The following is a 17,160-nucleotide window of genomic DNA, read 5'->3' on the forward strand; positions in this document are numbered from 1 at the left end:
CTGTCTCTCTCTCTCTCCCTCTCTCTGTCTCTCTCTCTCTCTGTCTTTGTCTCTCTCTCTCTGTCTCTCTCTGTCTCTCTCCCTCTCTCTCTGTCTCTCTCTCTCTCTGTCTCTCTCTCTCTCTCTGTCTTTGTCTGTCTCTCTCTGTCTCCCTCTCTCTGTCTCTCTATCTGTCTTTGTCTCTCTATCTCTCTCTCTCTCTCTCTCTGTCTCTCTCTCTCTCTTTAAGACACACATGTACACCCCCCCCCCCAACACCTTTCTGTCAGTGGAGGCTGGTGAGGGGAGGATGACTGACAATAATGCCTAGAAAACAGAGTAGATGGAATGATAAAACCATGTGTGTGATACCATTCCACCTCCTCCGCTCCTTTTACCTCCGAGCCCCGTCCTCCCTGTTTAAGGTGTGACCAACCTCCATGTGATTCTCTACCATGTTTTCTAACCATGATCTCCACTGGTCCTTTTACCTCCGAGCCCCGTCCTCCCTGTTTAAGGTGCGACCAACCTCCATGTGATATCTCTACCATGTTTTCTAATGATCCACTGCTCCTTTTACCTCCGAGCCCCGTCCTCCCTGTTTAAGGTGCGACCAACCTCCATGTGATATCTCTACCATGTTTTCTAACCATGATCTCCACTGGTCCTTTTACCTCCGAGCCCCGTCCTCCCTGTTTAAGGTGCGACCAACCTCCATGTGATATCTCTACCATGTTTTCTAACCATGATCTCCACTGGTCCTTTTACCTCCGAGCCCCGTCCTCCCTGTTTAAGGTGCGACCAACCTCCATGTGATATCTCTACCATGTTTTCTAATGATCCACTGGTCTTTCACTAAACACTCTCCTTGTTTTATCTCCTCCTCCATCCCGTCTCCTCTCCCTGCTCTTCCCTTCGCTCCCCTGGGTTTTCATTTCTCGCACCGATGACTTCATCATCTTCATCATCATCATCGGTCACTTGTGTCAACAACTCTGATTAGGCTGCGGTCCCAAATCTCACCCTATTCACTACTTAATGCGTTCACTTTTGAACAAAGGGGCCCTACGCGGGATGTGGTCAAACGTAGTGCGCTAAGTAGGATTTAGGGTGCCATTTCAGACACAGGCAACATCAGCACACATGACTGGTCACGGCTGGCTCAAATGGCACCCTATTCCCCTATTTAGTGCACTACTTTTGACCAAATGGCACCCTATTTTCCCCTATTTAGTGCACTACTTTTGACCAAATGGCACCCTATCGTCCCCTATTTAGTGCACTACTTTTGACCAAATGGAGCCCTATTCCCCTATTTAGTGCACTACTTTTGACCAAATGGCACCCTATCGTCCCCTATTTAGTGCACTACTTTTGACCAAATGGAGCCCTATTCCCCTATTTAGTGCACTACTTTTGACCAGAGCCCCATTGGGAAAAGGATGCCTTTTGGGACGGCGACAGAGACTCAGACAGAGGAGATATTAGCACACAACACCGGGTGGCTGGCTGGTCAGAACAAACATCTGGACCAGAGATACAGAAACCTCTTTAATATACCTCTGTGTTACAGCTCTGTGTTACAGCTCTGTGTTACAGCTCTGTGTTACAGCTCTGTGTTACAGCTCTTAGATACAGCTCTGTGTTACAGCTCTGTGTTACAGCTCTGTGTTACAGCTCTGTGTTACAGCTCTGTGTTACAGCTCTGTGTTACAGCTCTGTGTTACAGCTCTTAGATACAGCTCTGTGTTACAGCTCTAAGATACAGCTCTTTGATACAGCTCTGTGTTACAGCTCTGTGTTACAGCTCTAAGATACAGCTCTTAGATACAGCTCTGTGTTACAGCTCTGTGTTACAGCTCTAAGATACAGCTCTTTGATACAGCTCTGTGTTACAGCTCTTAGATACAGCTCTGTGTTACAGCTCTAAGATACAGCTCTTTGATACAGCTCTGTGTTACAGCTCTGTGTTACAGCTCTAAGATACAGCTCTTAGATACAGCTCTGTGTTACAGCTCTGTGTTACAGCTCTAAGATACAGCTCTTTGATACAGTTCTTAGATACAGCTCTGTGTTACAGCTCTGTGTTACAGCTCTTAGATACAGCTCTGTGTTACAGCTCTGTGTTACAGCTCTTAGATACAGCTCTTAGATACAGCTCTTAGTTACAGCTCTTAGATACAGCTCTTAGATACAGCTCTTAGATACAGCTCTGCGTTACAGCTCTGTGTTACAGCTCTTAGATACAGCTCTTAGATACAGCTCTGTGTTACAGCTCTGTGTTACAGCTCTGTGTTACAGCTCTGTGTTACAGCTCTTAGATACAGCTCTAAGATACAGCTCTTTGATACAGCTCTTAGATACAGCTCTGTGTTACAGCTCTGTGTTACAGCTCTTAGATACAGCTCTGTGTTACAGCTCTGTGTTACAGCTCTTAGATACAGCTCTGTGTTACAGCTCTGTGTTACAGCTCTTAGATACAGCTCTTAGATACAGCTCTTAGTTACAGCTCTTAGATACAGCTCTTAGATACAGCTCTTAGATACAGCTCTGTGTTACAGCTCTGTGTTACAGCTCTGTGTTACAGCTCTTAGATACAGCTCTGTGTTACAGCTCTGTGTTACAGCTCTTAGATACAGCTCTTAGATACAGCGCTTAGATACAGCTCTGTGTTACAGCTCTTAGATACAGCTATATGTTTCAGCTCTGTGTTACAGCTCTGTGTTACAGCTCTGTGTTACAGCTCTTAGATACAGCTCTTAGTTGCAGCTCTTAGATACAGCTCTTAGATACAGCTCTTAGATACAGCTCTTAGATACAGCTCTGTGTTACAGCTCTGTGTTACAGCTCTTAGATACAGCTCTAAGATACAGCTCTTTGATACAGTTCTTAGATACAGCTCTGTGTTACAGCTCTGTGTTACAGCTCTTAGATACAGCTCTGTGTTACAGCTCTTAGATACAGCTCTGTGTTACAGCTCTGTGTTACAGCTCTTAGATACAGCTCTACGATACAGCTCTTTGATACAGCTCTTAGATACAGCTCTGTGTTACAGCTCTTAGATACAGCTCTGTGTTACAGTTCTTAGATACAGCTCTGTGTTACAGTTCTTAGATACAGCTCTGTGTTACAGTTCTTAGATACAGCTCTGTGTTACAGCTCTTAGATACAGCTCTGTGTTACAGCTCTTAGTTACAGCTATGTGTTACAGCTCTTAGATACAGCTCTTAGTTACAGCTATGTGTTACAGCTCTTAGATACAGCTCTGTGTTACAGCTCTGTGTTACAGTTCTTAGATACAGCTCTGTGTTACAGCTCTGTGTTACAGCTCTTAGATACAGCTATGTGTTACAGCTCTTAGATACAGCTCTGTGTTACAGCTCTGTGTTACAGCTCTTAGATACAGCTCTGTGTTACAGATCTGTGTTACAGTTCTTAGATACAGCTCTGTGTTACAGTTCTTAGATACAGCTCTGTGATACAGCTCTGTGTTACAGCTCTGTGTTACAGATCTGTGTTACAGCTCTTAGATACAGCTCTTAGATACAGCTCTGTGTTACAGCTCTTAGATACAGCTCCTAGATACAGCTCTGTGTTACAGTTCTTAGATACAGCTCTTAGATACAGCTCTTAGATACAGCTCTTAGATACAGCTCTTAGATACAGCTCTTAGATACAGCTCTGTGTTACAGCTCTTAGATACAGCTCTGTGTTACAGCTCTGTGTTACAGTTCTTAGATACAGCTCTTAGATACAGCTCTTAGATACAGCTCTTAGATACAGCTCTTAGATACAGCTCTTAGATACAGCTCTGTGTTACAGCTCTTAGATACAGCTATGTGTTACAGCTCTTAGATACAGCTCTGTGTTACAGCTCTTAGTTACAGCTCTTAGATACAGCTCTGTGTTACAGCTCTTAGTTACAGCTCTGTGTTACAGCTCTGTGTTACAGCTCTGTGTTACATCTCTGTTTTACAGCTCTTAGATACAGCTCTGTGTTACAGCTCTGTGTTACAGCTCTGTGTTACAGCTATTAGATACAGGTCTGTGATACAGCTCTTAAATACAGCTCTTAGATACAGCTCTGTGTTACAGCTCTTAGATACAGCTCTTAGATACACCTCTTAGATACAGCTCTTAGATACACCTCTTAGATACAGCTCTTAGATACACCTCTTAGATACAGCTCTTAGATACACCTCTTAGATACACCTCTTAGATACAGCTCTTAGATACACCTCTTAGATACAGCTCTTAGATACAGCTCTTATATACAGCTCTTAGATACAGCTCTTAGATACACCTCTTAGATACAGCTCTGTGTTACAGCTCTTAGATACACCTCTTAGATACAGCTCTTAGATACACCTCTTAGATACAGCTCTTAGATACAGCTCTTAGATACAGCTCTTAGATACACCTCTTAGATACAGCTCTTAGATACAGCTCTTAGATACACCTCTTAGATACAGCTCTTAGATACACCTCTTAGATACACCTCTTAGATACACCTCTTAGATACAGCTCTTAGATACACCTCTTAGATACACCTCTTAGATACACCTCTTAGATACAGCTCTTAGATACACCTCTTAGATACAGCTCTTAGATACACCTCTTAGATACAGCTCTTAGATACACCTCTTAGATACAGCTCTTAGATACAGCTCTTAGATACAGCTCTTAGATACACCTCTTAGATACACCTCTTAGATACACCTCTTAGATACACCTCTTAGATACAGCTCTGTGTTACAGCTCTTAGATACAGCTCTTAGATACACCTCTTAGATACACCTCTTAGATACAGCTCTTAGATACACCTCTGTGTTACAGCTCTTAGATACAGCTCTTAGATACACCTCTTAGATAGAGCTCTTAGATACACCTCTTAGATACACCTCTTAGATACACCTCTTAGATACACCTCTTAGATACACCTCTTAGATACAGCTCTGTGTTACAGCTCTTAGATACAGCTCTTAGATACACCTCTTAGATACACCTCTTAGATACACCTCTTAGATACAGCTCTGTGTTACAGCTCTTAGATACAGCTCTTAGATACAGCTCTTAGATACAGCTCTTAGATACAGCTCTTAGATACAGCTCTTAGATACACCTCTTAGATACACCTCTTAGATACACCTCTTAGATACACCTCTTAGATACAGCTCTGTGTTACAGCTCTTAGATACACCTCTTAGATACAGCTCTTAGATACACCTCTTAGATACAGCTCTTAGATACACCTCTGTTTTACAGCTCTTAGATACACCTCTTAGATACAGCTCTTAGATACACCTCTTAGATACACCTCTTAGATACACCTCTTAGATAGACCTCTTAGATAGACCTCTTAGATACAGCTCTTAGATACAGCTCTGTGTTACAGCTCTTAGATACACCTCTTAGATACAGCTCTGTGTTACAGCTCTTAGATACACCTCTTAGTTACACCTCTTAGATACAGCTCTTAGATACAGCTCTTAGATACACCTCTTAGATACACCTCTTAGATACACCTCTTAGATACACCTCTTAGATACAGCTCTTAGATACACCTCTTAGATACAGCTCTTAGATACAGCTCTTAGATACAGCTCTTAGATACACCTCTTAGATACAGCTCTGTGTTACAGCTCTTAGATACAGCTCTTAGATACACCTCTTAGATAGAGCTCTTAGATACACCTCTTAGATACAGCTATGTGTTACAGCTCTTAGATACACCTCTTAGATACAGCTCTGTGTTACAGCTCTTAGATACAGCTCTTAGATACAGCTCTTAGATACAGCTCTTAGATACACCTCTTAGATACAGCTCTGTGTTACAGCTCTTAGATACAGCTCTTAGATACAGCTCTTAGATACAGCTCTTAGATACACCTCATAGATACAGCTCTGTGTTACAGCTCTTAGATACAGCTCTTAGATACACCTCTTAGATACACCTCTTAGATAGAGCTCTTAGATACACCTCTTAGATACAGCTATGTGTTACAGCTCTTAGATACACCTCTTAGATACACCTCTTAGATACAGCTCTTAGATACAGCTCTTAGATACACCTCTTAGATACACCTCTTAGATACAGCTCTTAGATACAGCTCTTAGATACACCTCTTAGATACACCTCTTAGATACACCTCTTAGATACACCTCTTAGATACAGCTCTTAGATACACCTCTTAGATACAGCTCTTAGATACACCTCTTAGATACACCTCTGTGTTACACCTCTTAGATACACCTCTTAGATACACCTCTGTGTTACACCTCTTAGATACACCTCTTAGATACACTTAGAGCCAATTTAGTGCTTAATGAAGCTAGTAGATATCTATATAAAGTATATTTCTGCTTCACAACATATTATTATGAAATAGGTAGTTAATGAAATCACTGTTTTTGAATGGAGAGTGAATCACTTGTTATAAAGTGACTCGACTTGGATAGATGACTGTCTCTGTCTCTCCCTCTCCTTCTGTCTGTCTCTCCTGGTCTGTCTCTCTCTCTCCTTCTGTCTGTCTCTCCTGGTCTGTCTCTCCCTCTCCTTCTGTCTGTCTCTCCTGGTCTGTCTCTCCCTCTCCTTCTGTCTGTCTCTCCTGGTCTGTCTCTCTCTCTCCTTCTGTCTGTCTCTCCTGGTCTGTCTCTCTCTCTCCTTCTGTCTGTCTCTCCTGGTCTGTCTCTCCCTCTCCTTCTGTCTGTCTCTCCTGGTCTGTCTCTCTCTCTCCTTCTGTCTGTCTCTCCTGGTCTGTCTCTCTCTCTCCTTCTGTCTGTCTCTCTCTCTCCATCTCTGTCTGTCTGTGTTTCCTGGTCTGTCTCTCTCTCTCCTTCTGTCTGTCTCTCCTGGTCTGTCTCTCCCTCTCCTTCTGTCTGTCTCTCCTGGTCTGTCTCTCCCTCTCCTTCTGTCTGTCTCTCCTGGTCTGTCTCTCTCTCTCCTTCTGTCTGTCTCTCCTGGTCTGTCTCTCTCTCTCCTTCTGTCTGTCTCTCCTGGTCTGTCTCTCTCTCTCCTTCTGTCTGTCTCTCCTGGTCTGTCTCTCCCTCTCCTTCTGTCTGTCTCTCCTGGTCTGTCTCTCCCTCTCCTTCTGTCTGTCTCTCCTGGTCTGTCTCTCTCTCTCCTTCTGTCTGTCTCTCCTGGTCTGTCTCTCTCTCTCCTTCTGTCTGTCTCTCCTGGTCTGTCTCTCTCTCTCCTTCTGTCTGTCTCTCCTGGTCTGTCTCTCTCTCTCCTTCTGTCTGTCTCTCCTGGTCTGTCTCTCTCTCTCCTTCTGTCTGTCTCTCTCTCTCCATCTCTGTCTGTCTGTGTTTCCTGGTCTGTCTCTCTCTCTCCTTCTGTCTGTCTCTCCTGGTCTGTCTCTCCCTCTCCTTCTGTCTGTCTCTCCTGGTCTGTCTCTCCCTCTCCTTCTGTCTGTCTCTCCTGGTCTGTCTCTCCCTCTCCTTCTGTCTGTCTCTCCTGGTCTGTCTCTCCCTCTCCTTCTGTCTGTCTCTCCTGGTCTGTCTCTCCCTCTCCTTCTGTCTGTCTCTCCTGGTCTGTCTCTCCCTCTCCTTCTGTCTGTCTCTCCTGGTCTGTCTCTCCCTCTCCTTCTGTCTGTCTCTCCTGGTCTGTCTCTCCCTCTCCTTCTGTCTGTCTCTCCTGGTCTGTCTCTCCCTCTCCTTCTGTCTGTCTCTCCTGGTCTGTCTCTCCCTCTCCTTCTGTCTGTCTCTCCTGGTCTGTCTCTCCCTCTCCTTCTGTCTGTCTCTCCTGGTCTGTCTCTCCCTCTCCTTCTGTCTGTCTCTCCTGGTCTGTCTCTCTCTCTCCTTCTGTCTGTCTCTCCTGGTCTGTCTCTCTCTCTCCTTCTGTCTGTCTCTCATGGTCTGTCTCTCTCTCTCCTTCTGTCTGTCTTTCCTGGTCTGTCTCTCTCTCTCCTGGTCTGTCTCTCTCTCTCCTTCTGTCTGTCTCTCCTGGTCTGTCTCTCTCTCTCCTTCTGTCTGTCTCTCCTGGTCTGTCTCTCTCTCTCCTTCTGTCTGTCTCTCTCTCTCCATCTCTGTCTGTCTGTCTCTCCTGGTCTGTCTCTCTCTCTCCTTCTGTCTGTCTCTCCTGGCCTGTCTCTCTTTCTCCTTCTGTCTGTCTCTCCTGGTCTGTCTCTCTCTCTCCTTCTGTCTGTCTTTCCTGGTCTGTCTCTCTCTCTCCTGGTCTGTCTCTCTCTCTCCTTCTGTCTGTCTCTCCTGGTCTGTCTCTCCCTCTCCTTCTGTCTGTCTCTCCTGGCCTGTCTCTCTCTCTCTCCTTCTGTCTGTCTCTCTCTCTCCTTCTAATACAGGACACGTTATGAAGGACTAGTACAGGTCTGTTAATACAGGACTAGTAATACAGGACTAGTAATACAGGACTAGTAAAGGTCTGTTAATACAGGACTAGTAATACAGGACTAGTAATATAGGACTAGTAAAGGTCTGTTAATACAGGACTAGTAATACAGGACTAGTAATACAGGACTAGTAAAGGTCTGTTAATACAGGACTAGTAATACAGGACTAGTAATATAGGACTAGTAATACAGGACTAGTAATACAGGACTAGTAATATAGGACTAGTAATACAGGACTAGTAATACAGGACTAGTAAAGGTCTGTTAATACAGGACTAGTAATACAGGACTAGTAATACAGGACTAATAATACAGGACTAGTAATACAGGACTAGTTATACAGGACTAGTAAAGGTCTGTTAATACAGGACTAGTAATACAGGACTAGTAAAGGTCTGTTAATACAGGACTAGTAATACAGGACTAGTAAAGGTCTGTTAATACAGGACTAGTAATACAGGACTAGTAATACAGGACTAGTAATACAGGACTAGTAATACAGGACCAGTAATACAGGACCAGTAATACAGGACTAGTAATACAGGACTAGTAAAGGTCTGTTAATACAGGACCAGTAATACAGGACTAGTAATACAGGACTAGTAATACAGGACTAGTAATACAGGACTAGTAAAGGTCTGTTAATACAGGACTAGTAATACAGGACTAGTAATACAGGACTAGTAATACAGGACTAGTAAAGGTCTGTTAATACAGGACTAGTAATACAGGACTAGTAATACAGGACTAGTAATACAGGACCAGTAATACAGGACTAGTAATACAGGACTAGTAATACAGGACTAGTAATACAGGACTAGTAATACAGGACTAGTAATACAGGACTAGTAATACAGGACTAGTAATACAGGACCAGTAATACAGGACCAGTAATACAGGACTAGTAATACAGGACTAGTAAAGGCCTCCCTTCCTCCCATGATACTGATACTTCTTTATCTCTCTCGCTCTCCCATCCTCCTCTCCACTCTTTCCCGCCTCCCTCTCTCGCATCCCTCTCTCTCCCCACTCTCTCTCTCTCTCTCTCTCTCTCTCTCTCTCTCTCTCTCTCTCCACTCTTTCCCGCCTCCCTCTCTCGCATCCCTCTCTCTCCCCTCTCTCTCTCTCTCTCTCTCTCTCTCTCTCTCTCTCTCTCTCCACTCTTTCCCGCCTCCCTCTCTCTCTCCACTCTCTCCCCACTCCCTCCCTCCCTCTCTCTCCCCACTCCCTCCCTCCCTCTCTCTCTCTCTCCACTCTCTCCCCACTCCCTCCCTCCCTCTCTCTCCCCACTCCCTCCCTCCCTCTCTCTCTCTCTCTCTCCACTCTCTCCCCACTCCCTCCCTCCCTCTCTCTCCCCACTCCCTCCCTCCCTCTCTCTCCCCAATCCCTCCCTCCCTCTCTCTCCCCACTCCCTCCCTCCCTCTCTAACTTTCTCTCTCCCCCCCCTTTCGCTGACAGATAAACAACACCATGAAAAATAGTCCGTTGGCACGGGAACATGGAACTGTCCTCAATGTGAACCATGATAAATATGTGCAGGGCGGTACAGAGGACACACACACACACACACACACACACACACACACACACACACACACACACACACACACACACACACACACACACACACACACACACACACACACACACACACACACACACACACACACACACACACACACACACACACACACACACTGTCCCAATGTGGTTTCATTAATAGTTTGATTGAAGACTAATGATGTGTAAAATCCTCACAGCTAAAAGGCTGGTCTGTGTTCTACCGGGATAAACAAGGTCTTCAATGAACAGGACGACTTCACGGTAGTGGCCTACATACAGCTACTGGCTGCTGGCTCGGTTACTACACAGACGCTGTGTGTGTGTGTGTGTGTGTGTGTGTGTGTGTGTGTGTGTGTGTGTGTGTGTGTGTGTGTGTGTGTGTGTGTGTGTGTGTGTGTGTGTGTGTGTGTGTGTGTGTGTGTGTGTGTGTGTGTGTGTGTGTGTGTGTGTGTGTGTGTGTGTGTGTGTGTGTGTGTGTGTGTGTGTGTGTGTGTGTGTGTGTGTGTGTGTGTGTGTGCGTGCGTGCGTGCGTGTGTGTGTGTGCAAGAGTGTGTATGTGTGTGTATGTTTTTGTGTGTAAGAGTGTGTGTGTTTGTGTGTGTGTGTAAGAGTGTGTAAGAGTGTGTATGTGTGTGTATGTTTTTGTGTGTAAGAGTGTGTGTGTTTGTGTGTGTGTGTAAGAGTGTGTGTGTATGTGTGTGTATGTTTTTGTGTGTAAGAGTGTGTGTGTATGTGTGTGTATGTTTTTGTGTGTAAGAGTGTGTGTGTGTGTTCTCTCCACAACAGTTGTGGAGAGCTATATGGGGCTGTTTAGGATGAATTGTTGTTGTTGTTTGTGGTTGTTGATGTTTGTTTAGCTGGCAGATCTCCCTCGCCGTACAGCAGTTGTGGAGAGCTATATGGGGCTGTTTAGGATGAATTGTTGTTGTTGTTTGTGGTTGTTGATGTTTGTTTAGCTGGCAGATCTCCCTCGCCGTACAGCAGTTGTGGAGAGCTATATGGGGCTGTTTAGGATGAATTGTTGTTGTTGTTTGTGGTTGTTGATGTTTGTTTAGCTGGCAGATCTCCCTCGCCGTACAGCAGTTGTGGAGAGCTATATGGGGCTGTTTAGGATGAATTGTTGTTGTTGTTTGTGGTTGTTGATGTTTGTTTAGCTGGCAGATCTCCCTCGCCATACAGCAGTTGCTAATTGACTGACTGATGATGGTTCTCTCATGTCACCGTGGTAACGTTCACACCGTTTGACGTGTGTGATGTCTGCTTTAATTACAGAAGTATTCAGAGACAGCTGACGATACACACCGTGTGAACGGTCCGACATCAGCCCCTCCACATCCACATCTCCACAGGACAACAGCAGTATTAGTATATAGTATATTCTACATCTCCACAGGACAACAGCAGTATTAGTATAGTATATTCTACATCTTCCACATCTCCACAGGACAACAGCAGTATTAGTATAGTATATTCTACATCTCCACAGGACAACAGCAGTATTAGTATAGTATATTCTACATCTTCCACATCCACATCTCCACAGGACAACAGCAGTATTAGTATAGTATATTCTACATCTTCCACATCCACATCTCCACAGGACAACAGCAGTATTAGTATAGTATATTCTACATCTTCCACATCTCCACAGGACAACAGCAGTATTAGTATAGTATATTCTACATCTCCACAGGACAACAGCAGTATTAGTATAGTATATTCTACATCTTCCACATCCACATCTCCACAGGACAACAGCAGTATTAGTATAGTATATTCTACATCTTCCACATCTCCACAGGACAACAGCAGTATTAGTATAGTATATTCTACATCTTCCACATCTCCACAGGACAACAGCAGTATTAGTATAGTATATTCTACATCTTCCACATCCACATCTCCACAGGACAACAGCAGTATTAGTATAGTATATTCTACATCTTCCACATCCACATCTCCACAGGACAACAGCAGTATTAGTATAGTATATTCTACATCTTCCACATCTCCACAGGACAACAGCAGTATTAGTATAGTATATTCTACATCTTCCACATCCACATCTCCACAGGACAACAGCAGTATTAGTATAGTATATTCTACATCTTCCACATCTCCACAGGACAACAGCAGTATTAGTATATAGTATATTCTACATCTCCACAGGACAACAGCAGTATTAGTATAGTATATTCTACATCTTCCACATCCACATCTCCACAGGACAACAGCAGTATTAGTATAGTATATTCTACATCTTCCACATCTCCACAGGACAACAGCAGTATTAGTATAGTATATTCTACATCTTCCACATCTCCACAGGACAACAGCAGTATTAGTATAGTATATTCTACATCTTCCACATCCACATCTCCACAGGACAACAGCAGTATTAGTATAGTATATTCTACATCTTCCACATCCACATCTCCACAGGACAACAGCAGTATTAGTATAGTATATTCTACATCTTCCACATCTCCACAGGACAACAGCAGTATTAGTATAGTATATTCTACATCTTCCACATCTCCACAGGACAACAGCAGTATTAGTATAGTATATTCTACATCTTCCACATCTCCACAGGACAACAGCAGTATTAGTATAGTATATTCTACATCTTCCACATCTCCACAGGACAACAGCAGTATTAGTATAGTATATTCTACATCTTCCACATCTCCACAGGACAACAGCAGTATTAGTATAGTATATTCTACATCTCCACAGGACAACAGCAGTATTAGTATAGTATATTCTACATCTTCCACATCCACATCTCCACAGGACAACAGCAGTATTAGTATATAGTATATTCTACATCTTCCACATCTCCACAGGACAACAGCAGTATTAGTATAGTATATTCTACATCTCCACAGGACAACAGCAGTATTAGTATAGTATATTCTACATCTTCCACATCTCCACAGGACAACAGCAGTATTAGTATATAGTATATTCTACATCATCCACATCTCCACAGGACAACAGCAGTATTAGTATATAGTATATTCTACATCATCCACATCTCCACAGGACAACAGCAGTATTAGTATATAGTATATTCTACATCTTCCACATCCACATCTCCACAGGACAACAGCAGTATTAGTATAGTATATTCTACATCTTCCACATCCACATCTCCGCAGGACAACAGCAGTATTAGTATAGTATATTCTACATCTTCCACATCCACATCTCCACAGGACAACAGCAGTATTAGTATAGTATATTCTACATCATCCACATCTCCGCAGGACAACAGCAGTATTAGTATAGTATATTCTACATCATCCACATCTCCACAGGACAACAGCAGTATTAGTATAGTATATTCTACATCTTCCACATCCACATCTCCACAGGACAACAGCAGTATTAGTATATAGTATATTCTACATCTTCCACATCTCCACAGGACAACAGCAGTATTAGTATAGTATATTCTACATATTCCACATCTCCACAGGACAACAGCAGTATTAGTATAGTATATTCTACATCTTCCACATCTCCACAGGACAACAGCAGTATTAGTATAGTATATTCTACATCTTCCACATCTCCACAGGACAAGAGCAGTATTAGTATAGTATATTCTACATCTCCACAGGACAACAGCAGTATTAGTATAGTATATTCTACATCTTCCACATCTCCACAGGACAACAGCAGTATTAGTATAGTATATTCTACATCTTCCACATCTCCACAGGACAACAGCAGTATTAGTATAGTATATTATACATCTTCCACATCTCCACAGGACAACAGCAGTATTAGTATAGTATATTATACATCTTCCACATCCACATCTCCACAGGACAACAGCAGTATTAGTATAGTATATTCTACATCTTCCACATCTCCACAGGACAACAGCAGTATTAGTATAGTATATTCTACATCTTCCACATCTCCACAGGACAACAGCAGTATTAGTATAGTATATTCTACATCTTCCACATTTCCACAGGACAACAGCAGTATTAGATGGGTGGATGGATAGAGGGAGGGGTGGAGGGAGGGGTGGAGGGAGGGGTGGATGGATAGAGGGAGGGGTGGAGGGAGGGGTGGAGAGATGGGTGGATGGATAGAGGGAGGGGTGGAGGGAGGGGTGGAGGGAGGGGTGGATGGATAGAGGGAGGGGTGGAGGGAGGGGTGGAGGGAGGGGTGGATGGATAGAGGGAGGGGTGGAGGGAGGGGTGGATGGATAGAGGGAGGGGTGGAGGGAGGGGTGGATGGATAGAGGGAGGGTTGGAGGGAGGGGTGGAGAGAAGGTTGGAGAGAGGGGTGGATGGATAGAGGGAGGGGTGGAGGGAGGGGTGGAGGGAGGGGTGGATGGATAGAGGGAGGGGTGGAGGGAGGGGTGGAGGGAGGGGTGGATGGATAGAGGGAGTGGTGGAGGGAGGGGTGGAGGGAGGGGTGGAGGGAGGGGTGGAGGGAGGGGTGGATGGATAGAGGGAGGGGTGGAGGGAGGGGTGGATGGATAGAGGGAGGGGTGGAGGGAGGGGTGGAGGGAGGGGTGGATGGATAGAGGGAGGGGTGGAGGGAGGGGTGGAGGCATGGAGGGATAGAGGGAGGGGTGGAGGCATGGAGGGATAGAGGGAGGGGTGGAGGGAGGGGTGGAGGGAGGGACGGAGGGATGGAGGGAGGGGTGGAGGGGTGGATGGATAGAGGGAGGGTGGAGGCATGGAGGGATAGAGGGAGGGGTGGAGGCATGGAGGGATAGAGGGAGGGGTGGATGGATAGAGGGAGGGGTGGAGGCATGGAGGGATAGAGGGAGGGGTGGATGGATAGAGGGAGGGGTGGAGGGAGGGGTGGAGAGATGAAGGGATAGAGGGAGGGGTGGAGGAAGGGGCAGAGAGATGGAGGGAGGGGTGGAGGAAGGGGCAGAGCGATGGAGGGATAGAGGGAGGGGTGGAGGGAGGGGTGGAGGGAGGGGTGGATGGATAGAGGGAGGGGTGGAGGGAGGGGTGGAGGCATGGAGGGATAGAGGGAGGGGTGGAGGCATGGAGGGATAGAGGGAGGGGTGGAGGGAGGGGTGGAGGGAGGGACGGAGGGATGGAGGGAGGGGTGGAGGGGTGGATGGATAGAGGGAGGGTGGAGGCATGGAGGGATAGAGGGAGGGGTGGAGGCATGGAGGGATAGAGGGAGGGGTGGATGGATAGAGGGAGGGGTGGAGGCATGGAGGGATAGAGGGAGGGGTGGATGGATAGAGGGAGGGGTGGAGGGAGGGGTGGAGAGATGAAGGGATAGAGGGAGGGGTGGAGGAAGGGGCAGAGAGATGGAGGGAGGGGTGGAGGAAGGGGCAGAGCGATGGAGGGATAGAGGGAGGGGTGGAGGGATGAAGGGATAGAGGGAGGGTTGGAGGGATGAAGGGATAGAGGAAGGGGCAGAGCGATGGAGGGATAGAGGGAGGGGTGGAGGGATGAAGGGATAGAGGGAGGGGTGGAGGCCGGGGCAGAGGGATGAAGGGATTGAGTGTATAACAAGTAACTATATTTGGGTTTTATTCACTAATAGGGGCCGGGGTGGAGGGATGGAGGGATGGAGGGAGGAGCGGAGGGATGGAATGAAGAGAGGGAGTGTAGGAGAGATGGAATGGAGAGAGGGAGTGTAGGAGGGATGGAATGAAGAGAGGGAGTGTAGGAGAGATGGAATGGAGAGAGGGAGTGTAGGAGGGATGGAATGAAGAGAGGGAGTGTAGGAGGGATGAAGGGATGGAATGAAGAGAGGGAGTGTAGGAGGGATGGAATGAAGAGAGGGAGTGTAGGAGGGATGGAATGAAGAGAGGGAGTGTAGGAGGGATGAAGGGATGGAATGAAGAGAGGGAGTGTAGGAGTGATGGAATGAAGAGATGGAGTGTAGGAGGGATGAAGGGATGGAATGAAGAGAGGGAGTGTAGGAGGGATGAAGGGATGGAATGAAGAGAGGGAGTGTAGGAGGGATGAAGGGATGGAATGAAGAGAGGGAGTGTAGGAGAGATGGAATGAAGAGATGGAGTGTAGGAGGGATGAAGGGATGGAATGGAGAGAGGGAGTGTAGGAGAGATGGAATGAAGAGATGGAGTGTAGGAGGGATGAAGGGATGGAATGAAGAGAGGGAGTGTAGGAGAGATGGAATGAAGAGATGGAGTGTAGGAGGGATGGAATGAAGAGATGGAGTGTAGGAGGGATGAAGGGATGGAATGAAGAGAGGGAGTGTAGGAGAGATGGAATGAAGAGAGGGAGTGTAGGAGGGATGGAATGAAGAGAGGGAGTGTAGGAGAGATGGAATGAAGAGAGGGAGTGTAGGAGGGATGAAGGGATGGAATGGAGAGAGGGAGTGTAGGAGGGATGGAATGAAGAGAGGGAGTGTAGGAGGGATGAAGGGATGGAATGGAGAGAGGGAGTGTAGGAGGGATGGAATGAAGAGAGGGAGTGTAGGAGGGATGAAGGGATGGAATGAAGAGAGGGAGTGTAGGAGAGATGGAATGAAGAGAGGGAGTGTAGGAGAGATGGAATGAAGAGAGGGAGTGTAGGAGGGATGAAGGGATGGAATGGAGAGAGGGAGTGTAGGAGGGATGGAATGAAGAGAGGGAGTGTAGGAGGGATGAAGGGATGGAATGAAGAGAGGGAGTGTAGGAGGGATGGAATGAAGAGAGGGAGTGTAGGAGAGATGGAATGAAGAGATGGAGTGTAGGAGGGATGAAGGGATGGAATGGAGAGAGGGAGTGTAGGAGAGATGGAATGAAGAGATGGAGTGTAGGAGGGATGAAGGGATGGAATGGAGAGATGGAGTGTAGGAGGGATGAAGGGATGGAATGGAGAGAGGGAGTGTAGGAGAGATGGAATGAAGAGATGGAGTGTAGGAGGGATGGAATGAAGAGATGGAGTGTAGGAGGGATGGAATGAAGAGAGGGAGTGTAGGAGGGATGGAATGAAGAGATGGAGTGTAGGAGCGAGGAAGGGATGGATGGAATATCTTCACTGTAGGTGATTAAATGTACAGTCTTTGTAGAGATCAGACATCCTTAAAGATAATGATTCACTCCCTCTCAGAGACGAGAACAAATAGACTAGAATAAAGAATAAAGAGACCAGAACAAAGAGACTAGAATGAAGAGAGACTAGAATAGAGACTAGAATACAGAGACTAGAATACAGAGACCAGAACAAAGAGACTAGAATGAAGAGAGACTAGAATAGAGACTAGAATACAGAGACTAGAATACAGAGACTAGAATACAGAGACTAGAATACAGAGACTAGAA

This window comes from Oncorhynchus gorbuscha, unplaced genomic scaffold, assembly GCF_021184085.1.
Source record: "Oncorhynchus gorbuscha isolate QuinsamMale2020 ecotype Even-year unplaced genomic scaffold, OgorEven_v1.0 Un_scaffold_2015, whole genome shotgun sequence".
In the NCBI taxonomy this organism is placed as follows: domain Eukaryota; kingdom Metazoa; phylum Chordata; class Actinopteri; order Salmoniformes; family Salmonidae; genus Oncorhynchus; species Oncorhynchus gorbuscha.